A 17,765-nucleotide genomic window follows, 5' to 3' on the forward strand; every position below is an offset into this window, starting at 1 on the left:
CAAATTTTGGAAAGAACCTTTCAACCTACAAGGCACGAAACTCTAACTAACCATCACCTATCATCATCAAATCGATACTCGTGAAATACATATCCACGACCACACGATCAAGGAATTCCTTGTCAAGTGGAAAGATACCTCTCCAAAAGATGTGACCTAGGAACTCATCCCTATTCTTCAGCAGTTTTTGCAAGTTCAACGTTTAGGACAAGGCTTCTTTTGATGGGGGAGGGCATGTGAGGGTCCAACCCTATCCCTTTATTTTTGTAATAAGCCCAATGGGCCGAGTAGTAGTCATAGTTAGTTAGAGAGTAAATAAATCCCACATTAATAATTGTAAGTGGTTGACCCACATTAGAGAAAAGGGATCACAGCAGTTGTAAACGGGAAATAGTTAATAAATAAAGTCGTTTGTTGGCATTATGATGCATGTGTTGTACTTGATGGCAAAACACTCGTAGAAGAACAACTCACTTATATACATATAGATGAATCTACAGAAGAGATATGAGATGTGACTGAATGCATGGGATGCAGGACAGCTCAAAGGAATCAGATGACAGTTCTCAGTATGAGACAAGTGTTGTCCTTGATGGAAAATCACACAGATGACATATCATATTGCAGCAGATCAGTAGCAAATATTTGATGATTAGACCACAAAGAATGATGAAAGAAGAGTATATATGTAGGTTCAAAGTACATACGCAGGTTCATTATATACCAAGTAGGGTATACAAGCAGGTTATACGCAGGTTCACTATGTACCAAGTCGTGTATATACGCAGGTTCACTATATGCCAAGTAGGGTATACACGCAGGTTATACATGCAGCTTCACTAATACAAGGGCGCATATACATGCGGTATTGCCGATCAAAAGTCGCGTATGCGTATACACGCACTTTCATGCATAGAAAAGCACGTACATGTGGGAAAGCTTATTTTTGGGTCCGTGGTATTTAGACCTATGGTTTTGGTCCTTGGTATTGTGTCCGAAGTGTGGAACCTAAGTATTGCGTCCATGGTATTGATTTGTTATGGTTTTGGACCGTGCTATGATGAAAGGCCTAAGACTATAAAAGGAGAAGAAGATAATTAGGCAATGGCATGGAAAAAGTCTTGAATATCTGATATTGTATGAGATCCAGTATGCAGGATATGGGTTATGATGGATTGCTTGATCTGAGATAAGGAGGGATCTCACTGGTTGATGGAGAACAAGATCTAAGGATAGACCGGGATCAAATGGTTTGAAATGAACTATCTCTATATGGTTGATTATGCTTATTCTAGATCTGTATACTAACACATGTAATGTCCTGAACTAGGTATAACTTAAGTTTGAAATAGCTGCAAGTCATTATTGAATATTTATAGATCTGTACGCAGGTTGGCTTTGGTGAAAGCGCGTATGTACACGGGTTTTATTCTTCGTAGTAGCGTATACTTTATGAAGTATGATGTTGAAGTTGCAGTTGAGTCTGATTGTTATTGCAGAGTTCTGTTGTTCTGGTGACTATGTTGTTGACAGGGTTTGAGTGTTTTAGTGATTTAGAAATTGATGATGCTAGTATTAATTGTTTTGTGCTTCAATGATATTTATGGGTCCAGTATGAAAATTGTATGAAACGTGGCCTTCAGATTATAGTGTTGTGCTTCAGGAGTATCCAGTTTGAAAATTTATGAAATGTGGTCCCTGGAGGAGGAAAGGAGATTGTAGGCCGGCGCCTATGTACTAGTACATCAGCTACCACAAGAGCAAAGGGGGTGGTAGCTCTCTTCTAGTAGCAGCTAGAGAATGAGTGAAGATTGGAGCATTGAGTAGGCAGGCACCTACATACTAGTAAATGGATCAGCTAGTACAAGAGCTAAAGGGCTTGTAGCTCCCAACCAGGGGAGTCTGGAAAACGAGAGAGGGTTGTAGCCCTCTGCAGGTAGAAGTCTGTGTACTGGTATAAGACTGCACCATTACAGAACTATTGTAAAATGAATTTTCTTATTAAAAGAAGATAGACATGACTTGCAGCAGGTGGTTTTCACCCACATTGGGTTTCCACCTTATATCATGGTGTTCATGTGTGCTTCTTGTGTCTGATGATCTGTTCTGTTTTACTGCACCTGCTTACTGTACATATGGTTAATGAAGTTCTGATGCACTAAATAAAGATCAACATTTAATGTATTAACTGAATCATAAGTATTCTGGATATACGCTATTTGCATTAGACACAGTTGCGTATACACGTGGGTTCCATTAACTGAAGTAGCATATATGTATCTGAAAAAAGTTTTATTGATTTGATAATACTGATTCACCCCCCCCCCAATATTATTTCCAACAATTGGTATCAGAGCAAGTCCTTTGGTAGAAGCTTGACCGCTTGAAGGAGATCCGTGGAACAATGGGAAAGAAGCTTAAGAAGAAAGCAACTAAGAAGAAGAAGACATCTCAGAAAGACTATGATAGTGGGAGCATCGATTGGGGATTATGTGGAAGAAGCACTTCAGATTCAGAATCAATTCAGAATGAAGATGAACAAGATCTATTAGGTATGAATTTGTTATCCTCTGGTGATACATTTATTTATCCGTTTGAAGACGATGAAAGCGATAGCGAAACAACTTAATTTTCTCTTATGGGTGAACAAGAAAGATATCAAATAGAGGCAGAATTTAAAAGGCTAACAGAAAAATTAGAGATCAACAAGATCTATTGAACAAATGGGAATGTGCCTTCAAAGAAGTAGCTACCAAACTAAAAGCTCAACTAGAGGACGGTAACAAGGTAAGGAAGCTATTCAAGGAAAAATATCAAAAGTTGCAGGATGAAGTGACATCATTAAGAAATGAAGTAAATGAAAGAAGCACAATAATCAAGAAACTCAGAGATAGATCCAGTTACTAGGAATGGCTTGAAGCTATGATACTCTCGCTAAAGGAAGATCTTGAAGAATCAAAGAAGCAGAATAAATAATCTCTCCAAGCTCTTGAAAAACAAGAAAACGAAGTTCTTGAACTAAGACATCAGTTGGAAGAAGGAAGAAATGTTGAAGAAAACATGAAAAAGCAATATCATGTAAAGGAAGAGCATCTCCAGGTTGAGGTAAATATTCTAAAAGAAAAGTTAGAGGAAAAAGATAAGCTCTTACGATTTCAAGATAGTACTAAGATCTTGCATGATATTCTTAGTAGTCAAAGGTCTCCTGCTATCAAAGCTGGTCTTGGTTTTCATGAATCTGTTGAAGAAAAATCTAGTTCACAAAGAAAGACAAGGGAATCTAATGATAAATCTGAAGTGCTCAATAAGGAGATGAGAGGTCAACCCCATCAACAAACAAGGAAAGAAATTCTTCAAAGAAAATCTTTCACTCCTCCAATGAATAATGTTGAATGTTATGTATGTCATAATCTTGGACATGTTGTAGCCAGATGCAGAAGAAGAGTGGTTCAAGACCATCATGCAGAAAGATCATCACATTCCAGGTACTTTAATGGATATTGTTTCTCTTGAAATATGTTTGGTCATAAAGCTGTTGATTGCTACAGAAAGAATATGAAACATATAAGATGTTATGCATGTAACAAGCTTGGACATATAGCAAAGGAAAGCAGGAATAGAGTACGGGCACCATAATAAAAGGAGAAAACATCATCACATTTGAAGATATGGAAGAAGAAGGAAGTACAGTGAGAAAGATGTGGCACAACAACATATATAGACATAACAGACTCAAGGGGAGCTAAAAGTGTAACACTTCAGTGTCCTAAATCTCATACGCAAGTTGAATAAAGGGAAGTCGCGTATATACACAAGTTAGACACTGCACAGTCACGTATATGTCAATCTGAAGAAAAGCAGTAGGGACAGGTTCAGAAAAAGGGTCTGATATGATTCAGTCTATTTGTTTTGTTTGATAATCGTTACAATCTGCTAATGATGTGTGGAAATGTCTTGATACTCATAAGATGTTTAGAAGTATTTTTTATCCTAACTTGATGATGATGATGTTGTGATACTTCTTGCTGATATATGCATGATTAGATCTAACAATAAGCAGATGGCACAGGTTTAGGGGGAGTTTATGTTTTGAATAATGCATTGTTGGCATTATGTTATGATGCAAAATCCCTATAGTTCTTGGTGCTCATGTGGATGAGGATTGTTGCTGTTGATGATATCAAGAAGTCTTGAGCTATAGAAACATAGTGCTGGATACTTGGATCATGCAGATCTTGATGATGATGAGATGACTATGGTGTGTTTCACAAATGTTATAATGATGAGGATTTGATATCTATATGTAGACATACCTTGTTACAGGAAATTTACAGGTGGCTGATCTAGAAGTGTTTGTACGCGAGTTTTATGAGGGACATCCACATATATACGCATGTTTATGTGGATACAGTCGCATATATTTTGGAAATTAGTGGGCCAGACTCAAGATGAGAAAAGTTTGTTATGGGTCTCATAGAGACCATCTGGAACAGGTGCAGAGGGAGAACATGATTGCTGATGCTTATGGAGCAGATCATACATTGTGTATGATAGTTGCTGATGACTATCATGGTCTTATTTAGATGTAAAGGTCATATCAAGACTCATGATGTAATAGTGTGTCTCTATCTATTGTAGTCATTTGATGAAATCTCTTCTGATGTAATTTGTACCCCCTCTATGCATAGGAAGGATGATGAAATATTTCAGTCATGTATTTCTTTTTCAAGGTCATGTAACGGCCTATGTTGGTTTCCCCACTATGCCTGGGATGGATGATGTTATACTCTTGTGTTATCATGTGTAAACCTTGATGTATCCCCACTTGGTTGGGTGGATGAGTCAATATTGGTATATCTCCACTAGGGTTGGGAGATGAATGTATGAGTCCTTAGTGATAGGAAGGTCATTTATGATAGAGTCATGTTCTTTTTGTAGAACATCTTTTTGCAGACCTTGCTTACAGTCAGGGGGAGCATGATCAACACACTTCAGAAGAACAAAGACTTCAGCTTGTACTCAAAGGGAGCATGGACAGATTGGTACATCTTGGCATATACAAAGGGGGAGCTCATTCAGAGATTTCAGCAGGTACTCAAGGGGAGTATGGACAACGAAATGTTTATCAAGGAAAGAGAATATCTGTGTTCGTCGTTTGCCCTTGATGTCAAAGGGGGAGGGTGATTTGGTGTTGTTGCCATCAAGTCCAAAGGGAGAGATTGTTGGCATTATGATGCATGTGTTGTACTTGATGGAAACCCACTCGTAGAAGAACAACTCACTTATATACATATAGATGAATCTACATAAGAGATATCAGATTCGACTGAATGCATGGGATGCAGGACAACTCAAAGGAATCAGATGATAGTTCTCAGTATGAGACAAGTGTTGTCCTTGATGGAAAATCACACAGATGACAGATCATATTGCAACAGATCAGTAGCAAAGATTTGATGATCAGACCACAAAGAATGATGAAAGAAGAGTATATATGTAGGTTTAGAGTACATAAGCAGGTTAACTATATACCAAGAGGGTATACAAGCAGGTTATACGCAGGCTCACTATGTACCAAGTCGTGTATATACGCAGGTTCGCTATATACCAAGTAGGGTATACACACAGGTTATACACGCAGCTTCACTAATACAAGGGCGCATATACACGCGGGATTGCCGATCAAAAGTCACGTATGTGTATGCATGCACTTTCATGCACGGAAAAGTGCATACATGTGGGAAAACTTATTTTTGGGTCTGTGGTATTTAGACCTATGGTTTTGATCCTTGCTATTGCGTCCGAAGTGTTGAACCGAAGTATTGGGTCCATGGTATTGATTTGTTATGGTTTTGGACCGTGGTATGATGAAAGCCCTAAGACTATAAAAGGAGAAGAAGATAATTAGGCAATGGCATGGAAAAAGTCTTAAATATCTGATGTTGTATGAGATCCAATATGCAGGATATGGGTTATGATGCATTGCTTGATCTGAGCTAAGGAGGGATCTCACCGGTTGATGGAGAACGAGATCTAAGGATAGATCGGGATCAAATGGTTTGAAATGAACTATCTCTATATGGTTGATTATGCTTATTCTAGATCTGTATATTGACGCATGTAATGTTCTGAACTGGATATAACTTAAGTCTGAAATAGCTGCAAGTCATGATTGAATATTTATAGATCTGTACACGGGTTGGCTTTGGTGAAAGCGCGTATGTACGCGGGTTCGATTCTTCGTAGTATCATATACTTTATGAAGTATGATGTTGAAGTTGCAGTTGGGTCTGATTGTTATTGCAGAGTTCTGTTGTTCTGGTGACTGTGTTGTTGATAGGGTTTCAGTGTTTCGGTGATTCAGAAATTGATGATGCTAGTATTGATTGTTTTGTGCTTCAATGATATTTATGGGTCCAGTATGAAAATTGGATGAAACGTGGCCTTCATATTATAGTGTTGTGCTTCAGGAGTATCCAGTCTGAAAATGTATGAAATGTGGTCCCTAGAGGATGAAAGGAGATTGTAGGCCGACGCCTATGTACTAGTACATCAGCTAGTACAAGAGCAAAAGGGGTGGTAGCTCCCTTCTAGTAGCAGCTAGAGAACGAGTGAAGATTGGAGCATTCAGTAGGCAGGCACCTACATACTAGTAAATGGACCAGCTAGTACAAGAGCTAAAGGGGTTGTAGCTCCCAACCAGGGGAGTCTGGAAAATGAGAGAGGGTTGTAGCCCTTTGCAGGTAGAAGCCTGCGTACTGGTATAAGGCTGCACCAGTACAAAACTATTGTAAAATGAAGTTTCTTATTAAAAGAAGATAGAGACGACTTGCAGCAGGTGGTTTTCACCCACATTGGGTTTCCACCTTATATCATGGTGTTCATGTGTGCTTCTTGTCTGTGATGATCTGTTCTGTTTTACTACACCTACTTATTGTACATATGATTAATGAAGTTCTGATGCACTAACTAAAGATCGACATTTAATGGATTAACTGAATCATAAGTATTCTGGATATACACTAGTTGTATTAGACACAGTTGTGTATACACGTGGGTTCCATTAACTGAAGTAGCATATATGTATCTGAAAAAGTTTTATTGATTTGATAATATTGATTCACTCACCCCCCTTAGTATAATTTCCAACATGGTTAACCTATGTTATAAAAGGGACCACTTGTAGTTAGGGTTTTGGATGTCATTTAGCTATAAATATTCCTAGTTAGTAAAGGAAAAATCATCGAGCCTTATCATATCGAGGTCTTCTCTACTGAAGGTTGCCCCCTCGAAGAGGAAAGTGAACATTGAATCTATTTCTGAATAATAAAATACCTGCAGTTTTTTTTATTTTATTTTGTGCTTTGAGTTATATTTCTTCGCATTTCTGATAATATGGAATTTTTTGCAAGTCAAGAGTATAACAAAAAGGGAAACCCTTCTTCTAATAGATCGTCTAAGCTACAGGATAGGTAATAGTGCTTATATTAATATGTGGAATGACAAATTCAATGAGAAATCCCCTCTAATGAACCATGAAAATTATGGGAGCTATTAGATTCGACGTTTTTAAAAAAGGATTCCCCAAGTTCAAAGACATGTCAAAATGGGACAATTGAAGGATGTGGCCTTGGTAGTATTTCCTATACATTTCTCTGAACCTTCTTCAATATTGGGAGATTCTTCCCCAATACCTTAAAGGTATGGCCCCTATCTCTCGATCTGAGTGACATACTCGATCATGGAATATGACTACTCTTCATCTCTTTTCTATTAAACAAGGGTACATCATTTGGTAAACCAGTTTCCCAATCCATTTAAAGATAGGATATGGAATGTAATATGGCAAAGGAATTGCATTCCAAATATAAATGTATTTTTTGGGACTCTTAAAATACTAACAGTAGAAAATATTCAAAAAAACATATTCACATCTCTACTCAATACCGCCTGTGCATGGTCACAAAAGAAAAATATTCATTATTCATCTAATGTTTTCTCCTATACCTTGGAGCTTTTGTGGGCTCCTTTGTGAAATTAATATAGAAAGAGGCAATTCCCAATGATTGGGTGGAAATGTTTGTAACCTAGAAAAGAAAATTCCCATGACGACACAAATATTCTTCCTTAATTATGATATATTGGTCTGCACTCCCTAAACATATATACTGGTATATCTGGTTGGCAAGAAACACCTCTATTTTTAAGAATGAGAATTAAGTTCCCTCTAAAGTGTCCCTTAAGGTATCCACCCTAATATTTGAAGAAACTACTTCTTACATATTCAAAGCCTTAAAATTAGAAGATCTCATCAACATTGAATGGGATTGGCTTAGGGTGGGCTCTCCCTCAAATCAATCTAGTAGCTTCAATCCTTGCTCGACTAGAAGAAAAATCATTTCTATGAGATAAGAACTAGTGGAATTTCAGAATTGCCAAGCTAATCAACACCATCTTTTGTTATTCTTCAATGTTGAATAGAAAGGAGATGCAGAGATGGCAGGAGTGGGGGGGCTGATACTTGTCCCTGATGAAAAACTTGTGATACAATTTGTGTGGGTATTGGGAATAGCCAACAATAATCATTCATAGTTTGATTCTATTTGGAAAGGATTAAATCTAGCCATTAAAAATAAAATTAAAAGAATTGTGATATTTGATAACTCAATGATAGTGATTTGGTGGGTATGGGAGGAAAAGCATCACCTTATAACAACCCTCTCTTCCATGGAGTCGAGGATCCTTCTTCAACTTCATCAATTTGAGTAGGTTGACCTCTTCCATGTGTTTTGGAGTCTAAACTCCTTAGTGTATACATTATAAAATTGAGGAAAAATCTTGGCACAAGGGAGTCTACAATTGAGCAAAGATCTTCAATTACTCTCCACATTTCGATGAAGTTTCCAAATAGTATAAAAGGAATATCAATCTCAATTTATGACCATTCAATTTTGAGAAGATATGAATATATTATGGATCATGCAATCTATCGGAAAATTAATGTTATGTAGTTGAGGGCCACGAATGTCTCGCAGTCGTCATTCATTGATTAGCCTCGATCATCCCCCATGTAGTACCCTTGTCCTATCAACATTAACACTTAGCCAGCACACTCATTCTCCTTCCGCCTAGTGTATTTTAAGATGTGTGATGAGCTTTGGTTATTTAGCATGTCGAGGAAGAGGTATTTACTTCATATCACATAAGATTCATTCCTATGTTCTCTTCATAGAAATTGGTTTTCTCTACAATGAATTCAAAGTTGTTTTTTCTTCGATGTTTCAGTCCTCCATTCAACGGAGCTCGAGCAAGATAGTTGAAGCCATGATGATTTCTTTAGCTCTATTAATAGGATTTCTCAGGTTTTTGTCCCTCGATTAAGTATTTAAATCTCTATCCGGGCCTTAAACATTGCATGGCCTACTTATATCATCCCAATGTATGATCTAGATCTCTTGCAAATTATTGTTGGTGCTAGGTAATTAGTCATGGAAAATGTTGGTTGTTCTTCTCGTGACTGTGATTTTGTAACATCAACGCAATCATGGACATGGCTCTGAAAGAAATGGAGAGCATGTAGCTTTACTTCAAGAAAGTATAGGAAATGGAAGAAAAGGCTCTTAAATCTTCAAATTATCACCAATTCAAAGCTTGAGTTAATGCAAATCAAAATCGAGCATCTCCAACATGAATTAAGGACAGAACCAGTAACCATCCACTGTAAAATGTCAGAGATGGAGGATATCTATGTCGCTGGGCTTCAATTATCATGAGTGTATGATGAATTACAAGAAGAGTAAGCATGGAAAAGAGGAAGAATGGTTCAAGCTCAAGGACAAGTACGTCAACATTGAATACGCACCTTTCGCGCTAGGTTTTGGAAATTCCCCTTGTAAACCTTAGTTTGTAAAAATGCAATTTTAGATTGTATTTAGGTACTTTCCTTAGGATATATTTTAGACATCCTTTTAGAATTATTGGAAAAAAAATTCACAAGCATACGTGGCATGTGTAATAGTCCTCAGGGATTTTGATTTTGATGGAGCTTGACGAATTATGTAAGGAGATCCAAATTCAGCCTTTTTAGTAGAAAATTTTGAGCCTCTCTTTACAAAAAAAAATCAAAATTTGTTTACTTTTAAAATAAAAATCCTTTGTGTTATTTTTAAAAAAATTCAAATAATTTTTTTATTAAATTATAATTTCACAATATTTCGAATTTCCATTAATATTCAAATATTCACTATAATTTAATTTAATTAACAAAATAAACTACTATCAAAATTATAAAATTGACAAACTAATTATAAAAAATACTAGATATAACTACCATTGGTTATACCTAAAATAATACACACATGTACTAAATCATACTAGATTCATCTTAGCCTTGGATTTATCAACTCTGTAGAAGGATGAAGTCTCTCAAGGTGTAAACCTATTTTTGAGTTCAAATATTGACAAAAGGTTTGCATTTGATCCCTCTCAATACTTGAACGATCTAGGGTTAAAATGAATCTAAAGTGGTATTTTACATTTTACATTTTTCATTTGATCTCTCTCAATACTTGAAAGATCCAGGGTTAAGATGAATCTAAAGTGGTATTTTACATTTTACATTTTGTATTTATATACATTTTAATTTGTATATTAATTAAAACATATGAAGGTCACATTTCATTAATAGCTATTTTTGTTTATAATTATGTTAAATGTTTACAAACATTTACACTAGTACAACTTCAACACCATATTAGGCTATATTTACATTATATTTTGATTTTTGTATTTCAATTTTTACAGTACTTTTTACGTCTTAAAATTTACTTTACTTTAGATTTTACATTTTGCATTACATTTTACATTTACATTTATATATGTTTTAATTTGAATAGTAATTAAAACATATGAAGCTAGCATTACATTAAAAACTAATTTTATTTTTATATTTATGTTAAATGTTTACAAACATTTACATGACTACAACATCACCCCATATTGGGAATAATAAGCATGTAGTCATTTACAAATAACTTACAATTTCAATAAGCAAACATTTAAGGTGAGTGAATATTTTATTGAAGATGAAAATTCAAGCATTTTATTTATGGTTGAATTATTGTAAGATATAAAACGATGCACATCATCAATATTTTTTTGGTGCTTACATTGAAATCAATTAAAAATATTAATCTAATTATTCTAAAATTAATTTACATCATACATCTAGTTACATCTATTCTGAAATCAACAACTATATTAAATTTATTTCATATAGTGCAAGTAATCAAATAGGACAATAAATTACCATCTATAATAAAAATATGTCCATCTAGGGCGAAAAATCAAATAGGATTTGAAATCAACATCTAAACTAAAATAAATGCATCTAGTGCAAGAAATCAAGTAGGATTAAAATCAATGTCTACACTCAAATCAATGTATTTAGTGTAAAAAATCAGATAGGATTAGAAATGAATAAATACATTGAGCTCAATTCATCCAATACAATTAATCAAATAGGATTGAGAATTAACATATACACTAAAGTCAATGCATCTAGTTCAGTGAAAAACTAAAGTATTCATTTTTCTCTAAATCTAACTTATTTTACATTTTATAAAAGTATTACTTTCTCTTCCTCTCTGGTTAATAATGTCAATATTATATAATACTATATAAGACATATTTGTATCTATGTGTCTCTTTCTTCTTCCATCTCTCTCTCCCCTTCATTTCTTTCTATCTCCCTTCATCTATCCATCTCTCTCTCTCCTTCTCTCTATCCCCATCTCTCTTTCTCCCCTTGTCTCTCCCCAATCTCTCTCTCCTCTTACCTCTCTTGACCATATCTCTCTCTATCTTATCCTCTTTCTCCTTATATTTGTCTCTCTCTTCTTATCTCTCTCTCCACACCATCTACATATATATCTCCCTCGATATCCACTTATGTATCTCTAAATATCACCCCCTAAAATAGATATACCCTTTCTCACTATATCTATATATATATCCATCCCTCCCTCTCTTTGTATCTATCTTCTTCTCTCTTGTCCCCCTCCACCTATATCCCTATATCCTTTTGTCTCTCCTTATTTTCCTTTCTAGGTCACTCCCAAAATATATATAGTCTCTCTCCTTATATATATCATATCTCTATCTCCCCCTCTGGCTTCCCCTCCCTCTATCTCTTTTCCATTTCTTTGTGTCTCTCTTGCTCTTGTCTCCTCCCTCTCTTCCCTCTCACTCTCCTCTCTCCTTCACTCTCTATTGATATCTCCCTTGTCACTCCCTCTCTCTCTCCACCTTTCTCTCTCTTTATCTTACTTCTTACCTCCCTCTCTCTCCCCTTAATGCCCCATCTCTCCCTGCCCTTCTCCATCCTCCTCTCTTTCAAATAATTTGTCTCTTCTTTCGAAACTCTCCATTTCTTCTCCACCTTTTCTGTGTCTTCCCTCCATCTCGCTCTATGTTCCAAAGCTATCATTATCTTCTTTTCCCTCACCTTTTCTCTCTCCTCCTCTCTCACCCCTCCATCTTTGTTTCTCCCTCTCTCTCATCTCCTTCTCTCTCTCACTTCCCTCCTCCCCTCCTTCTCTCTGTCACTTCCTTTTCAATCCCTTTCTCTCTCAACCTTTGTCTCTATGTATTTTTTCTTCTCTCCCTCTCTCTCCACCTCCAACTTCATCTCTCTCTCTCTCTCACACTATCTTTCTTCCTTCCTCTCTCTTCCTACCTTTCCCACCTCTCTCTCTCTCTTGATCCCCCTCTCTCTCTTGACCCTCTAGCTCTGTCACTATCTTCCCTCCCTCTCTCTCCCCATCCAACTCCATATATGTCTCCCTTCCTCTCTCATTTTGTCACTCCCCTCCTCTCTCTCTTCTTTCCTCTCTCTCCCTCTCCCCCCATTAGTATCTTTCCTCCCTCTCTCTCCCCTTATAACTCCATATCTCTCTCCCTTCCTCCTTCCTTCTCTCACTCTCCTCCTCTCTCTCTCTCTTCATTACTCTCTCTCCCCCCTCTCTCTCCCACCTTCCTCTCTCTCCCTCTTCCCCCATCATTATCTTCCCTCCCTCTCTCTTTCCTCCAACTCCATATCTCTCTCCCTTCATCTCTCCTTCTCTCACTTTCCTCCTCTCTCTCTTCCTTCCTCTCTCTCCGTCTCTCCCCCATCACCCCCCTCTCTCTCTCAAGCTTTGTTACTATCTCCCTCCTTTATCCTTCTCTATGCCCCTCTCCCTCTCTCCATCAGTCTCTTTTCCTCTCTTCCCCTCCATCCATATAATAGAGATTTATGATTCTATATAATGAATAATATATATTAAGATCTAATATAATAATACTTATACTTATAACGAAAATGATCATTTCCTCCATCCATATGATAGAGATTTATGATTCTATATAATGAATAATATATATTAAAGTCTAATATAATAATACTTATACTTATAACGAAAATGATCATTATTAAAATATATTGGAATAATAAAAATAAATATTATTTATTACTATACTAATAATAATCTATTAATACTATGTTAGGATTATACTCTTCGCATCAAATTGGTAATATTGTCCTTTACCATTTGTATTTTACATTATATTTTGCATTATATATTATTTAGTTTTACATTTTACATTAATATATATTTTAATTTGAATATTAATTAAAATATAACATAACTACGTTAATTTAATTATTAAAAAAATATTTACAGCCACTACCAAAAAAAATAGAACTTATAATCAACCAAATATATTTTATTTTATCCTTTAGAATCTCCTTAATATTCATAAACCAACTATCGCTGAATTCCAATTAAATTAACAAATTTATTATATTCATAAACCAAATATCACTGAATTCCAATTCAATTAACAAATTTATTGCTTTCCAAATTATCCTTGAAATTGCAATTTTATTATCCCTAGCCTTGACGAAACTAAGAAATCCAGCGATATAATATAAGCCTTTCAGATTATCAAGACTATTCCAAATCCTCATGGTAATACCACAACCAAACTAGCAAATCCATTAATACATCACTTCGGATCGACTATCCCTTAATCAAAGTTCTTCGTGAAGCACATAATGTTGCCGGAGCTTGCATGACGTCCGCGGACTTTATCTTCAGTTTAAGTTGCAGAGATTGTATCCAATTCAACCTGAATAAAATTTCAAAATTACGTTAATTCCATCGATTATATTTCAGAAAGGACAAAGACGAAATTCCATCGATTATATTTCAGAAAGAACAAAGATGAAATCAACCGTCTAACTTCTTGCTAAATAACATTGTAATTTATTGATTAAATAATCGTACATCTCCTTTTAGTTTTATAGTTAGTTCAATATGTTGAGTTGGACAAACTGCAAGCACTAAACAGGTTGATTGTGGTGCAACATCAAAATAAATAAGACCAATCTTATTTAAAATTTTGTACAATTTTGTCACAATTAAAGTACTAAGCGTGAAAGGGTTGATGTTTTTCTCATGAAGTACTAAATTACATAGTAGGAAGCACATCTCAAACAATCATATATTACAATATCTACTATAATAATATAACCAAACTTATAAAACACTAAAATACAGAAAAGTTATACCAACAAATCTGTTTGCTACTGAGGAGTTTAGGTATGCAATTTTTCCTTCTCTATTTAGCTATATAAAATGGAGATCCATCCTTTTATACATTTTATAACATGTGGGTAAAAAAGATGGTGAACGAGTTTAACTAATATACAGAAATTATTTTTTTTCCATACAATCTCGTAATATTTTACATACAATCTCGTAATACAAATTTTGCTGAGATGGTGATGAACCGATCCAATACAATGAAAATTCCTGGTCTATAAAACTTTATAATTTAAACATAACTCTAAATATTCTTAACTTGATTTTAAACATCTATAAAAAAATAAGCCCAAAATAATTAATAGTAATAAAAGATTAATATGAGAGGATCTATAGCAAGCATTTCATGTAATCATCATGCCATACCTGCAATCTGGTCTCTCATGTGGAGGCGGACGCAAGGATGCAGGACTTGGGAGCTGAGGCTAAACATGGTGAAAATATAAGTAGTTATTACGTCAAACCAGAAAATATAATTAGTTATTACGTATAAATTTAGAGTGGGAATAGAGTATAAACCTCAGGATTTTTTCGAGATTTCCATATCAAATCTAGATTGTTCTTCCATAACTTAACCTAAAATGAGATGGAAACAACGACGAGTATAAGAATTCTAAAACTTCAAAAAAAATCTAAACAACAAAATCTCCCCAATCGAATGAATAAACAATGGCTCTTATTGCAGAAAATGTAAACGGTACCGAAAGATCCTTTGGTTTTTTCACAATTTTAGAGAGCCTAGACTGCACGTTATGTCGTGGAGCGGGTTCAATATTGGGTTCGAAAAGTTGTTCGACACAGCTTGTCGACTCGAAAAGTTTTTCGACAGAGCTTGTCGGCTGCGACGTCACAGAATTCTTGCGCTGCAAGGTGAGACTTAGTGGATTTCTGTGAGAGGCTTCCCTGAGACGAGGAGGAAGCGGTAAGCTTGGCCGACCAGCATCATTTTGGTGAGTTTCATTCTCCTTTGAACCGTCGGTTTTTCTCGATTCAAAAGGGGAATTCATAGGCTCCGAAAAAACAGATTTACTCCGCTGATGGGCTGAACGATGGCTGTAATTGTTTGAAGAATTTGAGGTGCGCTGCACTACATCCATCGTTATCTTTAACTCTACACTCTTCGTCGGAGGAGGGGTGCTATCATGTAAATCCCCAGTTTCACCATATATGGCTTTCACCACATGGCTCCTGAATTCGCCAGTCAGTTGATCGATTTCATCATCAACATTTTTATTTGGCCTACAGCTCATAATCTCGCCCTCGTCCGAATCCCAGAAAGAGTAACCCTCCTCCATGGCTTTCTCCACTTGTTGATCACTATCTTCTTCGTCAAATAATATTCGAAGAGAGGGACTTCTGCGAAATTCTTCGGTCCCAATGAAATCCATGCAAGAAACAGTGTGACGGGACTTGTTTTGCACCACTTGTTTTACACATACACTGTCTGCCACGAAATCGTCTTCATATTTGGAGTGTCTAGGAAACACAGTGGGCTCTCCACGCTTATCCTCTTTCGAGCCATTTAGTGATTGAAAGATTCTGGACATGGTAACGACTGTGTTGAATGTTCTAAACCTAATATAAGATCTCGAAGTATAGCCGCAATCTGGCTAGCTCTGAGGATACATACCAGAGGACGTAAGCTTTGGTAGGTTTTTTTTCAAGACTAACAGCTCATTTAAAATGACTGAGAGGTAGAAAACGGAGCGCAATACATATTCATGCCGCTAATATTAAATGGTCCTTATATTGTCTGATACCAGTCATGCCATATTAAATAGAAAGACTTTAAATCCACGTTATTTCATGCCGCAGATTATTATATATTACATTTCATATAATAATGTGAAGTTCCTTGGTTTTAATTAAAATTTATTCCGCCACGCGCATGAGGTTATAAGCGGTATTTCGTCAAGCCAGGAAGATGATCTCCGAACGTATATCGCCGTTCTTCTGGATGCCACATATTGCTAGGTCATGTGCAATCGCAATGACGTTCGATAAATTCTTTGACGTGGATTTAAATATAAAATAACAGTGATAGGGTGCCGAGATTTAGGTGAAAAATAAAAAAAATAAACTTATTGGTTTCGACAGAATTTGACTTATAGGAATGACTATGTAGGAAAATATTTTCACCTTAAGTTTGATATTAATATGCCTTCGTACTAGATTGTGTTTAATTGTATGCAGAGGGAATCTAAAAATCCAGTACGAAAGAAAAGTTACCAGCAATGTTATATTTAAAAGCAATAAATAACACTCATATTAACAAATTAAAATTTAGTAATAACATTATAAATAACAAAAAGAGAAAGTTTAGTTATAAATAAATTATTTTAATTTACACTTTAATTTTATATATAAATTGGACAGAGAAAAATAAAATAATTAGAAATAAAATGAAAATTATTTTAAGTATTATATTTAATGTTTTTACTATTTAATATTGACTTAACATGTGATAAGTAAAATAATATTATTAATATTACATAATGTGTAATTTGTTTTGATATCAAGGTGATATGTAATATTTAAAAATATATATATTAGCACAACCACATTTACCAAGGTGATTGATATATGTGGACAGTATCGACATATTTGAAACACGTCTATAACAACATTTACCATTGTGGTTGATATACATCAATAAGCATATATCTGCCACCCACCACATTAATAAATGTTAGGTGTATTTTCTTAAAAGCTAACAATTTCTCATTATTAATAACTATAATAATAATAATAATAGTCATATTATTTTTTAATTATATAGTTATATGCATTATATTAACATTATTATGTATACAACTATTACATAAAATATTCCTAATATGTTAATAGCTATATTTAAAACTATAATATAATTCACATATAACATAATAATAACATTTAGTTATTATCAATGAGCTGATGAATTGGGAGAGGGAGGCTCTGGGCAGACCTGCACTCTAGGGTTTCTGGTCCATCTGCAACGGCAGACCTCCTCGGAATCTTGCAGACCTGCCAGATACGGCACCTCAGAGCCATCACAAAGCGACGAAGAGTAGTTTAAGAACCAATGAAGCCCCCCCAGGGGGAGGGCGCAGAACCTCCCCCATTGATCAATGATGAAGG

The sequence above is a fragment of the Pinus tabuliformis genome, chromosome 1_2 (assembly GCF_031772625.1).
Source record: "Pinus tabuliformis cultivar Carrire ecotype Pingquan chromosome 1_2, CPIR1, whole genome shotgun sequence".
NCBI lineage: Eukaryota > Viridiplantae > Streptophyta > Pinopsida > Pinales > Pinaceae > Pinus > Pinus tabuliformis.